At 37.5% G+C, this 13,522-nt stretch overlaps 1 protein-coding gene across 2 annotated transcripts in view; it reads left to right on the top strand.

The window, feature by feature from the left end:
* ppp2r3a (protein phosphatase 2, regulatory subunit B'', alpha) overlaps window positions 1-13,522 on the top strand; it is a 69,920-nt gene that overhangs the window by 9,283 nt on the left and 47,115 nt on the right. Inside the window, exon 2 of one of the 2 annotated variants that reach the window (XM_089131292.1) lies at window positions 4,656-4,715. The exons of the other annotated variant lie outside the window; for it this stretch is intronic. The gene's annotated coding sequence lies outside the window, so the exon portion shown is untranslated. The remainder of the gene's footprint in view (window positions 1-4,655; window positions 4,716-13,522) is intronic. 2 annotated transcript variants of the gene reach the window in all.

Genomic DNA, 13,522 nt, shown 5'->3' with positions numbered 1-13,522 from the left:
TGTTAACGTTACCTTATGTCTTGCACTAGGGGTGTGCGATATGACGATTTTTAATCGTGGACGATTAAAATGTCTCCACGATCTGCTTTTGAAGAAATATCGTAGTATCGTCTTACAGTGCATTCTATCAGTTCAGTTCTGGCGCCCCGTCTCAACTGTACAACGCGACGTAGCCTACACACCACACGTGAATGAATAGGTATGGGACACTGCAATTCACAAAAGTTCATTATTTGCATAAGCCTTGCCGGTTAAACATTTAATTCACGCGCTGATGCGCTGTTCTAACGTGCGCTTTCCTGACCGCATAACCCCCGACGCTCACAGGCACTAGCAGCCTGTCAACAGCGCCAGAACACTGGACTAAGTTATCTTTCGAGTCTTATTATGCTAATACTGTTAAATACACAAAATGTTTACAAAAACAGGCTGTGTCTAAAGTGAAAGCAAACATTTGAGAGAATATCTGGTGTAAAATGCGTCCATATTAAACGCGTCGCGTGCTGGTCTAAAAGCGACAGGAATAAATAGTACTGCCGCATGTCCTTAAAGGGATAGTTCACAAAAAAAAAAAAAAAAAAAAAATCTGTCATTATTTACTTACTCTAATGTTGTTCCAAACCTGTATTCATTTCTTTCTTGTGCTGAACACAAAAGACGATTTTTTTTAATGTGGGTAACCAAACAGTTGCTGGTCCCCATTAACTTCCAGGAGAGAACAGGGGGACCAGCAACTGTTCGGTTACCTACATTATTCAAAATAACTTTTATTTTCAACAGAAGAAAGAAACTAATTCATTTTTGAGGGAACTATCCCTTTAGTAAAAGAAAAAAAAACACAAGGAGAAAATCACTCACTGACTGAGAACTTTAATAGTAGCTTTAATAAGAATCAATGTATTCAGTGAAGTCTATTTTAATTTCATATTTGTTTAATTTAATTACTTTCTTCAATGTTACTGCTAAATACACCTAGTGCATCTGAAAAAATAATGCACTATTTATTTAATTTGAATATTAATTTGTGTAATGTTTATCTTGTCTTATTTTTTTAATAACAAAGAAAATAATGACAAAGATTTTTATCTTCGCCACTGGCCTAAATGTGTGGCTTTCTTTTTTCTTTTGTTACCTAAGGCTTTGTTTTTAACATAGGGACATTAGTTTGGCTGTAATGAACAGCCACTTGCAAAATATTAAAACCAACTTGAAAAAGAATCGTGATAAAAAATCGTGATCGTGATTTTCCTAAAAAAATCGTGATATGATATTTTTTCCATATCGCCCACCCCTATCTTGCACTATCAAATCCTAAGGCTTTTGTGCAAATGATTCAGAATGTGCATTTTTCAAAAGACCTTTGGGCTACATGTGGCCAAACCTGATTAGTATTTAGCTGCTTGTGTTCTTATTTTCACCCTATTTATTCTGGTGCATTACTAAAACACAATGGCACACTTCCTTCAGGCTGAGTTTAAGTAGTTTCCATGACTACAATTGCTCTTGCAGCTGGATGGGCAAAACGAGCAGAGAGCATGGACAGTTATGTTCTTCCAAACACCCCTCCTTCACTCTTTCTCCACTCTCTCCCTAAAGGTCTTGTTTTGGCTCAATAGGGAGGGATTTTCAGGAGGCTGTAGTAAAGAGTAGAGAAAGTTTAATTGCACAGATGTTGCACCCCATCACAGGTGTGGCCTAACTGGAGCAGAATGGAGGAGCTGATGTGAAGAGATGAATAGATCGAAAACACATCTACGGGCATAGGGAGCTATTGGGAGCCAGGTAGAGATGTTGGGAGAAAAGATCTAAGTTGTGAGATTCCCAGGTTGAGCTTTGGTCGGAAAGCCTTTGGTAAATACATCAAGAAGCGACTGTCGCATTCATTTGACAAGGCAAGGTATGTATTCGCTCCACATTTCATCTTTAAAGAATCGTCATGAAACAACAGAGACGTTCTTTTTGGCTGAACATTTGAGGATGTGAGGAGTGGAGAAAGTAATGGAGAGCCTGTACTGGTTTGAAATGTGAAGCTTACATTTTTAATACGTGAAAAGATAAAGAGAAGTGTGTAAGACTGACCTATTGTATCATTTTAGTAGATAGTACACACTAGACATTTTAAAATGAGCATTTTTTTCATAATTTTCCTTTCTTGTTCTAAACCCTTTAGTTTCTTATGAGGGACACAAAAGGAGATATTTTGATCTATAATAGTTTGAAAAACCTCTGAATCTGCTCTGAATCTCTTCTTTTTTAAAAGAAAAAAAAAATCTCAGAATTGCTTTTAATTAAATTCTTACATTAAATTAATAAAGTTTTTTTTCTCCAGGCCTGACAAATATGGAAAAGAGTAAAATCTTAAAGTCATACCGGTACATTTCTGCTCTTGTTCTGTTTGTAAACTACAAGATATAATCAAGTATGTTAATTCAAAAGATTGAAACCTCACATACAAATAAAAAACAGCCCAGGCCAGTAATCTCTCTAAAATGAAAAACATCTTATCTTGAAATGTCATGGGGAAAAATCATTGCAACCTCTCAGGTGCATTGGTGAAAAAAGGGGGTAAAACACTTTGCAGTCTCCAAAAACAACAAATTTGCAATATAAAAATATAGTCAATATGACTCATTCTGTTTTTGATGCTGCAAAACCCAATGGGCTTATTTCACCTCAGAGATCTAAATATGAAGTTTGTTATTGATTCACACCCAGTCTTTAAAATACACACCGATACAGTCAGTCCTCATATGGTTCCTCCCTGGGTGGGTCACTAAATGGCTGTAAATAGTAATTGTTGTTTTGTAACCATTCTTTCAGGACGTTAAAGGAACTTTCCTGTAAGTGCTTGTTTTGAAGGGTGTAAAAAGGATTGGGACTCATGATCCATTTTTTTAATTATTGAACATGGCAGGTCTCTAAATGTTATGATGACCTGTGTGTGAGTCAAGCTTGACATGGGCAAAATAACCTCTGGATTTGCTTCAGCATTTGCTTTTCTTCCTTGTTTTGACATGTTTCCCCCCCGCTAGTGTTACTGTTAGCTATAATATCACATGTATCTGCCAAACTAGGTCCTATCACACAGTGTTTAAAATGGGAAAGTATTATATTTGCATCTTTACCTTGAGGTCAGGTCAGCACTGAGCTCATCTGAAAGTTTCCAAAAATACAGACCTGAAATAGCCCTAACCTCTCTGAGGTTACAAGTTCAGTAACTGCTCATATAGATTGTTTATCAGAAACGTTTAGTAAACATTTGGGTGAATCTTATGAAACCTATCAAAAATATGTCAGGATTATATTTCACCCTCAAATCAAAGAAATTACATTTTTTTTTAAAAGGCTTAAGCCTATTTTCAGAACTTAAAAATGGACCATTATTGTCATTATTTTCATGACAATTAAGCACATGTAAAACCATCAAATTTTCATGCCCTTAATGTGAAAAAAAAGCTAAATGTTAAAGTAATTATAATGCGATTCCTCATAATTTACAGCCATAAATTTAGACAGATTGTTAAATATATATATATTTTGTTTTTACTTAACTGGACATAATTGAGAAATTGTGGTGAAATTTGTTTAATTGTCAATAATTATATACAAATATTTTTGTTAAATGTCTAGGAAAAGATGTAGATCTGGTCAGTCGGTTAACAGAGATAAACAAACCACAACCAAAGGACCAAAGGCCAAGAAAAATAATCCTTCACATTTCTGGCATTTATGGCCCTGACAAGAAAAATAAATCATGGTCCACAGAAGTTTGCACTCACTCAATCACCCCTTTTGTGGCACTGATTCAGGGGGTGAGCTGTGGCCTTTGGGGTTTCTACATACATATGTGATTGAAACTTACTCACATTGAAAGTTGCTAAGTTTGGGAAGTCAGTGTACGCAAACAGCTAAATATATCAGTGTGGCATTATAAGCAAGTGCTTATGTCACTCAGTTGAGTTCTGGAGAATGGAGTGAGTTCTTCCAAACGCCACTGATTACTTTTTTAAAAAACTATTTATATAAACACATCCACCCAGTGTGGGTGAGCAGAAAGAATGAATCAGCATATGTGATTTCATGTGACATGTGTCATAATGACGTAATGATTATTTTGTGAAGTGATTTATCCCTCAGTGTTACAGTGAGTGAGGTCACGTCAAAACCGCAGTTGAACTAATACAACATTGCTCAACATTTACGACTCCTCGGCCAATAGCATCTGAAATTGATTTTTAATTACATGGCCATTCGGAATCCCATTATTTGCTGAGTTAGAAAGGATGGCAGTGCTTTCTGGGCTTAGTAGGTCTCTTTTCCAGTGATTACATTGCAAACTGGTTTCGGCAATTCACTTAAGACTTTGATGCAATAGAGTGGTTTGTGCTCTGGCTTTTCATGGTGTCATGTAGCACTGCTCTCTGGGTTGAATTAGCCATTTTCAAGGGAAAAGTAGTCTTCACACGCTTTTAAGTGTAACATTTAATTATTCTCTTAAAATGGACCAGACAGTCAGGGGAGGGAAAAGTGGTGCACAGTATGTCTGTCTTTTTAAAAAAGCCTTTTTTAAATCGTGTGAAAATGTCAATGGTAGGTTAAACATTAAAAACACTTGTTGAACTTATTCAGTTTTGTGCTCTTTATTCCACAGGTAGGAGTATGAATCATCTCTGGACTACAAGAGCTGTGCTGAAGCTGGATTCAAAATAAAACAGGTAATGAATCCAGGAGCAGGTAGCTAAAACTAAACCCATTTGATTGTTGACAGATGGTGCTTGTTTGTTTTCCTGCCTAATATAACTCAGAAGTGTGTGGTACTTTTTTTATTTTCTTTATTTTACTAGAGTTCTGCAAACGTAATGCCTGGAGAAAGTGTAGCTATTACCTCTGCACCACTGAGCCCCAAAGGCACTGTACCAACCACCTGTGTGTCTGCTCGGACCGAGTATTTGTCTTTTTTTCTGTTTTATAAGTTGATAATTGTAACATTTCTGACAGGGGGCTTTTTACATGCCATTGAGTAAAATGAAATGGAAGCAATGATACAGCCTGTTGCTCTCACTCCAGGAAGCGTATTCCAGTCAGTTGAAAAGAGAAACTCTCCGAAGACGTTGAGTTGAAGCCATAACCTGTAAATCAAGGCGGCTTTGTAGAAACCTCTGCGTGGTCCATTTTAATGTAGACCATTGCTCAGAAACATACATGAGTCACACTTACTGCGGTGGTATAGCAACCTCACAATCTGGCTTCAGTCTCACGGGACATTCTTAAGGAGTGAGGTAAGACTGACCCAGGAAACCTCCCAGTATTTTATTCTTTGAATTTCTCTCTATGGGAAAATACTGTCACCATTCGCTTTTAGTGCTGTTCCCTTTTAAAAAAAAGATCCAGAGAAAAGTACTAAATAATATTCAGAGTAATGATATAGATGGATAGATGTATATAGATAAACGTGGGTATGAGATGGATGAACAGACAGACTGACAGATGGATGGAGTTAGAGATCGGATTTATAGACTGACTGTGTTGTCTTTTTGTAATGAACAGGAAAGACCTCAGGTTTGCTGACATGTTTTATTATTTATATATTTAAGATGTGTGATTCAAAGTAGAAATGTCTTTCCTCAGCATTTTTTGCATGAGTCAGTTGATGTGTGGAATCTTCATTATGTGGTCAGCAAGTATTTAAGCCAAGGGATCATCTTACTGACTGTCTTATCCTGCAATAACAGGCAGATTCTGCTTTAACTGATTTATAAATACATTTTTATTTTTTATGATTTGTCATCTGCCCTTGTCTATGTAAGTCTGTTCCTGCTTCAGAGTATATGAAAATACTATTGTGGCTCACAATGTGACTATTTTAAATATTAGCTCTTTACTATTACTGTTTTTTTTTCTCGGTGTAAGTCAAAAATGATCAATTATTCCCTGGTCAAATGATGGTCCCATCAAAAGATATTGAATGTCAGATAATGACCGAATTCATCCCTTTGCAAGCTAAGAAATGTCTTAATGGTATTTTATTGCAAAATGTAAACAATTTGTCTCAAATCATGACTAGCGGCTTTGATAAACCACATGGGGAGTTGTTTTCATCACACTGTAGTGCTTTCTTGTTGGGTAAGGGATAATTTTGTTGAAATATTGAGAATATGGATCATGTGAAAATAGTGCCAGCTGAAACACTTTCCTTTTAATGAAAGACTTTACCGATATTACATATTGTATTTACCCGTCAGAATCCGTGTTTTTTTTTTAACAAAAGTAAGTCCCATGGTCTCTGCTCTGTGTGATATATTGTGCAATCATGCATGATGGAAGTAAACCCAATGTAAGGATTGAGTTTGTGAAGCTTGAGTAAAAACACAAGCATGTGGTTGGAGACTGACGATGTCTGTCATTTGTGATTGAGTCGAGTTTGAGCAGCCCGCACTGTGCCTAAGGCACGTCTCCCTGTGGCCCCATGGGTTTTGTGGGATAGCAATGGTAGTATTTTCCCTGAAACATAGTTGGCGAACTATATTGTTTTTGCATTTAATGGTTTTATGTAACTATTGCATTAGCATTATTTTTGTTGCATTGAAAATGACACATGACACAAGCCCATTAATTTGTCTATTTAGATTTTTCCCACATTATTGCATTATGTTTTTAATTTATCAAGAGCATTCATGTAACTGAGGTGTTAAGGGGTGATTGGGGGCCGTCAGACTAATAAATCGCAGTCTACACAGAGTGTGCACGTCATTCTCTGCTTCATTTCCCCTCTTCCTAAATCAACCCCAGAACAAATATATTCTCGAACTCCAGATGCTGTTAGCCAGCCAAGTGCAGATTGACCCACTTCTCCAGATTTGACTGGTCCTCACTATTTTTGAGTCTTATTCATTGTTGGGAAACTACTAACTAAAAGTAGTGACATTTTTAGCTTGACTATATTTTTATAGTTGAATGACCTTAGTAGGGCTGCACGATGTCAAGTAGGGATTGTAGTTGTATTGATTGTTCGAATCGCACATGATTCTCTGGATTAATTACAACGTTTGACCATCATAGAGCTAAAGTTCATATATGTTTTAGGTCCTGTCAGTTTAAACATTCAAGTGATTTTAAACCATTCCAGCGCAAGAAGACGTAAAAGAAAACTCAATTTGTTTTAATGGGTAGATGGATCGATGAATAATATATAGATGGGATAACACACTGATCCGAAACCTGACAAAATTGTCTGTTGCAGTTGATTAGCAGCATCTGTCTGTGTAGTATGACATTTATTTGCTTTATTTGCTTTTAAAAAATTGCTTGAAATGGGTGGGATTGCAAATATAAAGCAGAAAGTACTTGAACATTATTCAAAGTTGCTTGCACATTTTACGTTGTAATGACACTAACTGTAGCTCTGCCAGGTCTTCATTTGACTTTGAGGTTTGAGCAGTGGCAGCTCTTGGATTTACTGAAAGCAAACCACACTTCTCTGTTACAAAGTGCACTTTAAAACCGAGCTGTCTTCTCCAAGAGTGGCTTGTGACGTTTGGGAAGTGGAGCCACCCTGTCTCTGTCAGACAGCTGAGGATGGATGGGTGAAGCCTGAGTGCTCTCTCCTTCATGGCATGACCTCGGTTCTCCAGACCTGATCTGAGGATCACATGCACCAAGACAAAACTAAGAATAGATTACAAACATTTCGCCTTTCATTAAGTAGTTTCATCAAGGGTGGAGCTAGTGGACCAAATTGGTGTGACATTGGTTAGTAAGTATCCCCAGTTTTTTCCTTTTCTCTGGTGGTTCATACTGAGACATCTGATTGGTAAAGTTGTTAAAATCTCTTCTAAAATTTAGAGGAAACAAATAGCTGAGCATAGTTTGTGATAATCTTGAGATCATGTCTGAAACTTTGAGACCACCGGAGTCTTTAGTTTAGGAGAAAAATCTGAACACGGTATGATGTTGTTGACATCTCTTCTAAAGTTTAGAGTACACCATTGTGAGAGATTTTGTTTCGGGAGATAAGTGTGAGGAGCAGGAGATTTAAGCAAAAGTCTCCATTTGATGTTAAAGTAACTTCATTTTTTGGTTAAATGAGAAGAAACATTTGAGATGTTAAAGAGATCTAATTTTTTATTTTTCTTTCCTCTGGACAGACCTGAGAAATAGTATATAACAGCCTTTTCAGATTTGGCTTCATAGTTAAAAAGTGGTTGTTCAACGAGCAGACAAGCTTGTAAAAAGAAGCTCCGCCCAATATCGTCAGCATTAGAGAACTGTTGGGCACACATTCCAGCAGTGTCGAGTTTCATAATAAAACATAACACCGACTCCACATCGCAGCACCTGTGTGAGAGTGCCGTGGCCCACATATGTTGCCATTTTTATATGATTATTTTCCTCACTTCATTAGGACCCTCAGCACACAGCAACCAAGGAGAACCCACCCAAGCCCATATTGAAAAAAAAATCATCCGTCTCACAGCACAACCTTACATTAACAAATTTTGTGTTTTATCACTGCTTCTGTTCAGTCTGATGATGAGGATGCAACTTTCTTTCAAAGGGCAAAAAATCTGATTAAATATACTATCTGTATATTTGAAAATGGCTAAATGGTTTAGATTTGTGGTTCTCAACGGAGGCGTTCAGAGAACAACGGGGGACGTTGGAAGCAAAATTTTCAGGTATTAATGGGGGGGAGGGGGCGTTCATGAATTTAAATATAATGTTATAAGTTTACATTTTTGTTCATTTACTTTTATTAATTTTAATCATTTAAGAATTTGTGTGAGCTGATAATAAGTGAGCTATTTAAAAAGTGTTAGGACTATTTATATGTTAAATTATGTTGTAAAACATATGCGCAGATGTTGTGTTCGCGTCTATGGTGCGGGTAGAAAACATTTGTCAGCAGCCTCGTCGCTCTGAGTCAGTGTTGTAGGTAGGCACTAAGCATGTTTTTTGTGTTCATTTCTAGCATTACGATTGAAAGCAGTCCAATAATGTCAAAATATGAAGTGCAATCAAGTTTGCGTGTGTATGCTGATTAAATGAGTGTTCTCACAGATACGTTTGTTGTTGTAACGATGAGGAGGCAAGGAGGAATCCAAATGCAGAAAACAGTTTTAATAATAATAATAAACAAACAAAAAGGGAAATCCACGGAAGACAAAGAAACTTCGAAACAGGAACTCAGAACACAACTCAGAAACAAGAACTCAAAACAACGCTACAGTGAAACATCGACCGACACCCAACAACTGAAACACAGGGGTTTAAATACACAGACAAACAAGCTAAACGAGGGAACAAGGGGGTGTGGTAAATCAGAAACACCTGGGGAAACTTATAAACAAGAAAAACTACAAAGGACTACAAAACATGGCACAGAAACAGGAAAAAACTAAAGTCCACACAAGACAAGGAAAACACAAGACAGGAATCGTGACAGTTGTGATTGGCGGAGTTTTGACGAGTTGTTGTAGTTTGACGACTAGAATCCAGCGCTGACTAGATCTCACGCAGTGGAGAAATGGAAAGTTGACAAGCCATTAAAAAGTATTGACTTAAGAAACACATATATTTTTCAATAAATCATGTTCCCAGTCACACTGAATTCTATTTATAAGGTAAAACTTTGTTTTAACATTTTTAGGCATTATCAATCCCAATGCCTAATGTTTATGATTAATCAGACTGTGGAGTATAGTTTAATTGTATTATCAAATTACAATTTTGTACTTATTTCATTTTATTTCATCATTTCAAACCACTGGTTTAGATGATGATATATTCTCATTAGGTGAAAGGAGCTTAACACAAGGACTTGACAGTAATGAGTCCTGTGATGAAGACATATGTCTCTCATAAAATCAGGGAAGTGCTTTCCAGGAATAGAACAGTTTATGGCGCCATCAGAATTAAAGTATCAGTGAATACTTGGGCACCCGAGATCTCTTCTGAGAACCCAAGAAGAAAATTATTATCAGACAGCTGCCTTCAACAGACATATGAGGTTTTTACTCTTTTCCAGTCCGATTGAGAGACTGTCACACAATTATGCCTGAATTAAAATGCGGATATTGTGATGGGTTTCTGAGTGCTCTTACAAGACACTTCACATATTGTCTGCTCACATCATAGTTGAATTTGAGTATAGGCCAGGGCTATTCAGTTGGCGGCCTGCGCCAGTTATCTCCCTCCCCCTTTTTCCTGGTGGTGTGGCTAAACTTGGTTAGATACGTGGCCTCAGTGGTGTCTGCAGCTTCACGGCTATACGCAATGTGTGCTCCGCCTGACCTGAGAAACGTTTTCCGTGCGAATATTTCAGCAGTTATTATGTGTGTTGTTCTAGTACTGAATACTATATTACAGTCATTTATATTGCATTAGATTTATAAGGTGGAAAGAAGAATATAATTCATTTTAGGTATGAAATTATGGCAGTTTCTTTGTGAAGGTGTTTGTAAAGTTTTTACCCGTGTTAAGGCGTTTAAAAAGAAGGGTAAAACATATCGATTCATAATATCATTTGACAGTGAGTAGCATGCATGGTTTTACCTGTGGTGACCCAGTCAGTCTCCCTGTCAGAATATTTTAATTTAAGCCTTTAATACTTATAAAATATTTCTAACCAATAGCTATGAGCTTGTATAATTCATATATTAGTTCAAATAAAAATAGTTGTACACAGCTGTAAATTATCAGGTTTATACTTTTGGGTATCACTTTCCAAGTAAATGCAATATGTTTTTTAAGTGTCTATAAATTCTATCCTGGATTGATTCCTGAACTTTTCACTCAAATTTTTTTACTAAATATGATTTGTAGTGGGGGAAATATAGATGTACTTCACTAGTGAAGTACTCATGATATTGTTAGTGCCATCCCGCTTACTATTTTAGCACACCCATTATCAGCACAGCCCTTCTTCTGTCACCCTTCCTGATTTGGTTTGCAGTGATAATTAGAGGTGCTAATGAAAGAAGTGTTTTAATCATAAGTGCTGCACATGGTAACCCCTCTATCTGTCATTATCTCATTAAATGGCCAACCTCACTGCACAGAATAGCAAAATGTATCCCATCCATAGCAGCTCTCTGCAAATACAGCTGTGGCTGTCAGATCACTGACGCTCAAATGGTTTATTCATTTTAGGGTGCACCATGGCCCTTAATGGTGCATCTTAGTACAGGACATCCTGTCTGGCATCGTTGTTTATACCGTATGTCTGGTCTGTTCCAGATGCAGACTGGACTAAAGACCCCACTTTCCCACATTTTAGAGACATTTTTCAACTGGATTTCTTTTGTTTACTTAATGCGAGTATGTGTTTTTGATAGATTAACAGAGATGCTGGGCCAATTTATGGCTGGTCTTGTCTTATGTCACCCCAGCTGTAGCGAAGCAGGGACTTTGGGGCCCCGTCTCAGGAGTCTGGAGCAAACACAGCTGTCTCGCACACCCTGCCTGGTCTTACACTCTCCCTGCAATCCGCTCATCTTAACCACAAGAGATGATTATCTGCTAATTACAGCTAGCAGCTTCTCAGTCATTGCAAAATAGGCAGATTAGATTAAGATGATTGCCATAAAGATGTTGTCCTCCTGAAAGTCTGCCTAAAGTATCATGATGTTTTGAGTTGCACCTGTGTTTTATTTATGAAAGTTTATGAATCATGAGCAGGGCTAATCGTATTGCTGAGGTTAGCAAAACAGACGCCTGTGGATCAGACACAAGACATATGAGAGAACCGTGTCTCATTTCTCACATTTGTAGCATCTGGGCTAAGCGTTTCTGGTTGGTGCAATAATATTTGGATTATGCAGTACGCCCATGACATATTCATCAGATGGCAGATGTAAGGAAATGACTAATGGTCTACAGAAGATGAATGGCTGTGAGACATAACATCTGTGGAAATGTACTAATTCGCTGTTTGCAGAGATCCTCCAAGGTCAGCAAGAGAAAATAAAGCAGATGTATGGGATGTCATGGCTGACCCATCAGTGTGTTTTAGAGCAGGTTCTTGCTGACTTCTATACCAGCCCCTCCTTCACATGGGCAAAATACTTGTGTGTTTTGCCCATAATGGATAGGAAACTTATTGCTCATAATCATACCTAGGGTTAGTGGCTTGTTTAGGAGAAGTGTTTGTGCCTAGTTGGCAATGAATGGGACCAGAGTACAACTGAGACATGACAGGTTTGGAACAACTTGAGGGCGAGTAAATGATGACAGAATTTTAATTTGCATGTTTTTCAATAAATCTTGAACTGTACTAAAAAATACATTACATATATGTTTTATTGTGGTAATAGCTGATCTATTATAAATACAGGGGTGTTTGTTAACTCTTTTTGCACATAACAATGGTGCTACAGAGGTTGAACGTTTTGTAGCGCAGGCCACACAATTGTAGCACAAGAATAAAGGGTCTGTTTACGTTACCATTACTGAAAACAACCACTAGAAGTGCAATCCATCACTAAAACAGGCACGTGACTGACAAAGGACATTCATGTTCCATTCATGGCACACACAATACAATTCAGACAAACATTTTCTATATTTTATAAATCTTATATGTCTCGTATATATCTTATATCTTCTTTATTTGCCAAAAATAGCAGGCCGCAGAAACATAGTTCACCCAGAAATTAAAAGTTTTTCAGTGTGGAATAATGACCGTCCAGCTTTTCCCAGAATTCCTTGGGCTGAGGTGATAATTGATCTCTAATAGCTCTCACAGTCACACACTTATGTTTCCATAAATAAACCAGTCTCTATGAGATTTTTTTAGAGCGTTGTCTCTGCACTTCCTGTAAATTTGCCCCTTTCCCTCAAGTTCTGGCGCGAAGGATGGATTTTATCGACATCACTCAAAACACCACTAATGGCCATTTAAGGACAGATCTTCTTTAATTGGATGCCATTTTCACCCTGCCTTTTATGCTCAGTAATCACTTATTTGATTTTTGAGCTAAGTATGCTTATAGGCTTTAGAGAGTGGCATCAATACTTTTACAAGTTGTTTAAAAAAGGCCTGTGTTGATTTTCTTGAAACCTGCAGCAGGGAGAGCGTGAAAGGCACTCTTCATGTTCAGAAATGTAAATCTGACAGTTCTCTAGATGAAGAGATGAAAGCCAACCATGTAGGCACCTGCTTCTCATGTGACCCTGTGAAACTAGTATCAGGGCCCTAATAGTGGATGGATGGAGACAGCCGGGATTAGTGGACCCTACACTACACATTTGCTCAAAAAGGATCATTTTGCTGGACAACATTTAGTGCACTGTATGTTGTATGATTTATTTTTTTCAAAATAAGTGGCTTGGTCAGGTTAGCCCCTGCTGGTACATGTTGATATATTTGTTTTAACAAACTCTGTGATTGTTCTGTTTTTGTGGTTCATTTAAGTAAGCGTGAACTCTGCCATTGGAACCCGAGTGCACCACAAACAAGCAGTCTGAGACCCACCTTTTCAGTTTTCAGGCTTCCAATTGAACTCTAGTGTGGTTTGACTTAAAT

The sequence above is a fragment of the Pimephales promelas genome, chromosome 5 (genome assembly GCF_988280905.1).
Source record: "Pimephales promelas chromosome 5, fPimPro1.hap1.1, whole genome shotgun sequence".
NCBI classification, from domain to species: domain Eukaryota; kingdom Metazoa; phylum Chordata; class Actinopteri; order Cypriniformes; family Leuciscidae; genus Pimephales; species Pimephales promelas.
Note: the sequence above shows the minus strand (reverse complement) of the source record. Positions and strands in the feature narration are given on the sequence as shown.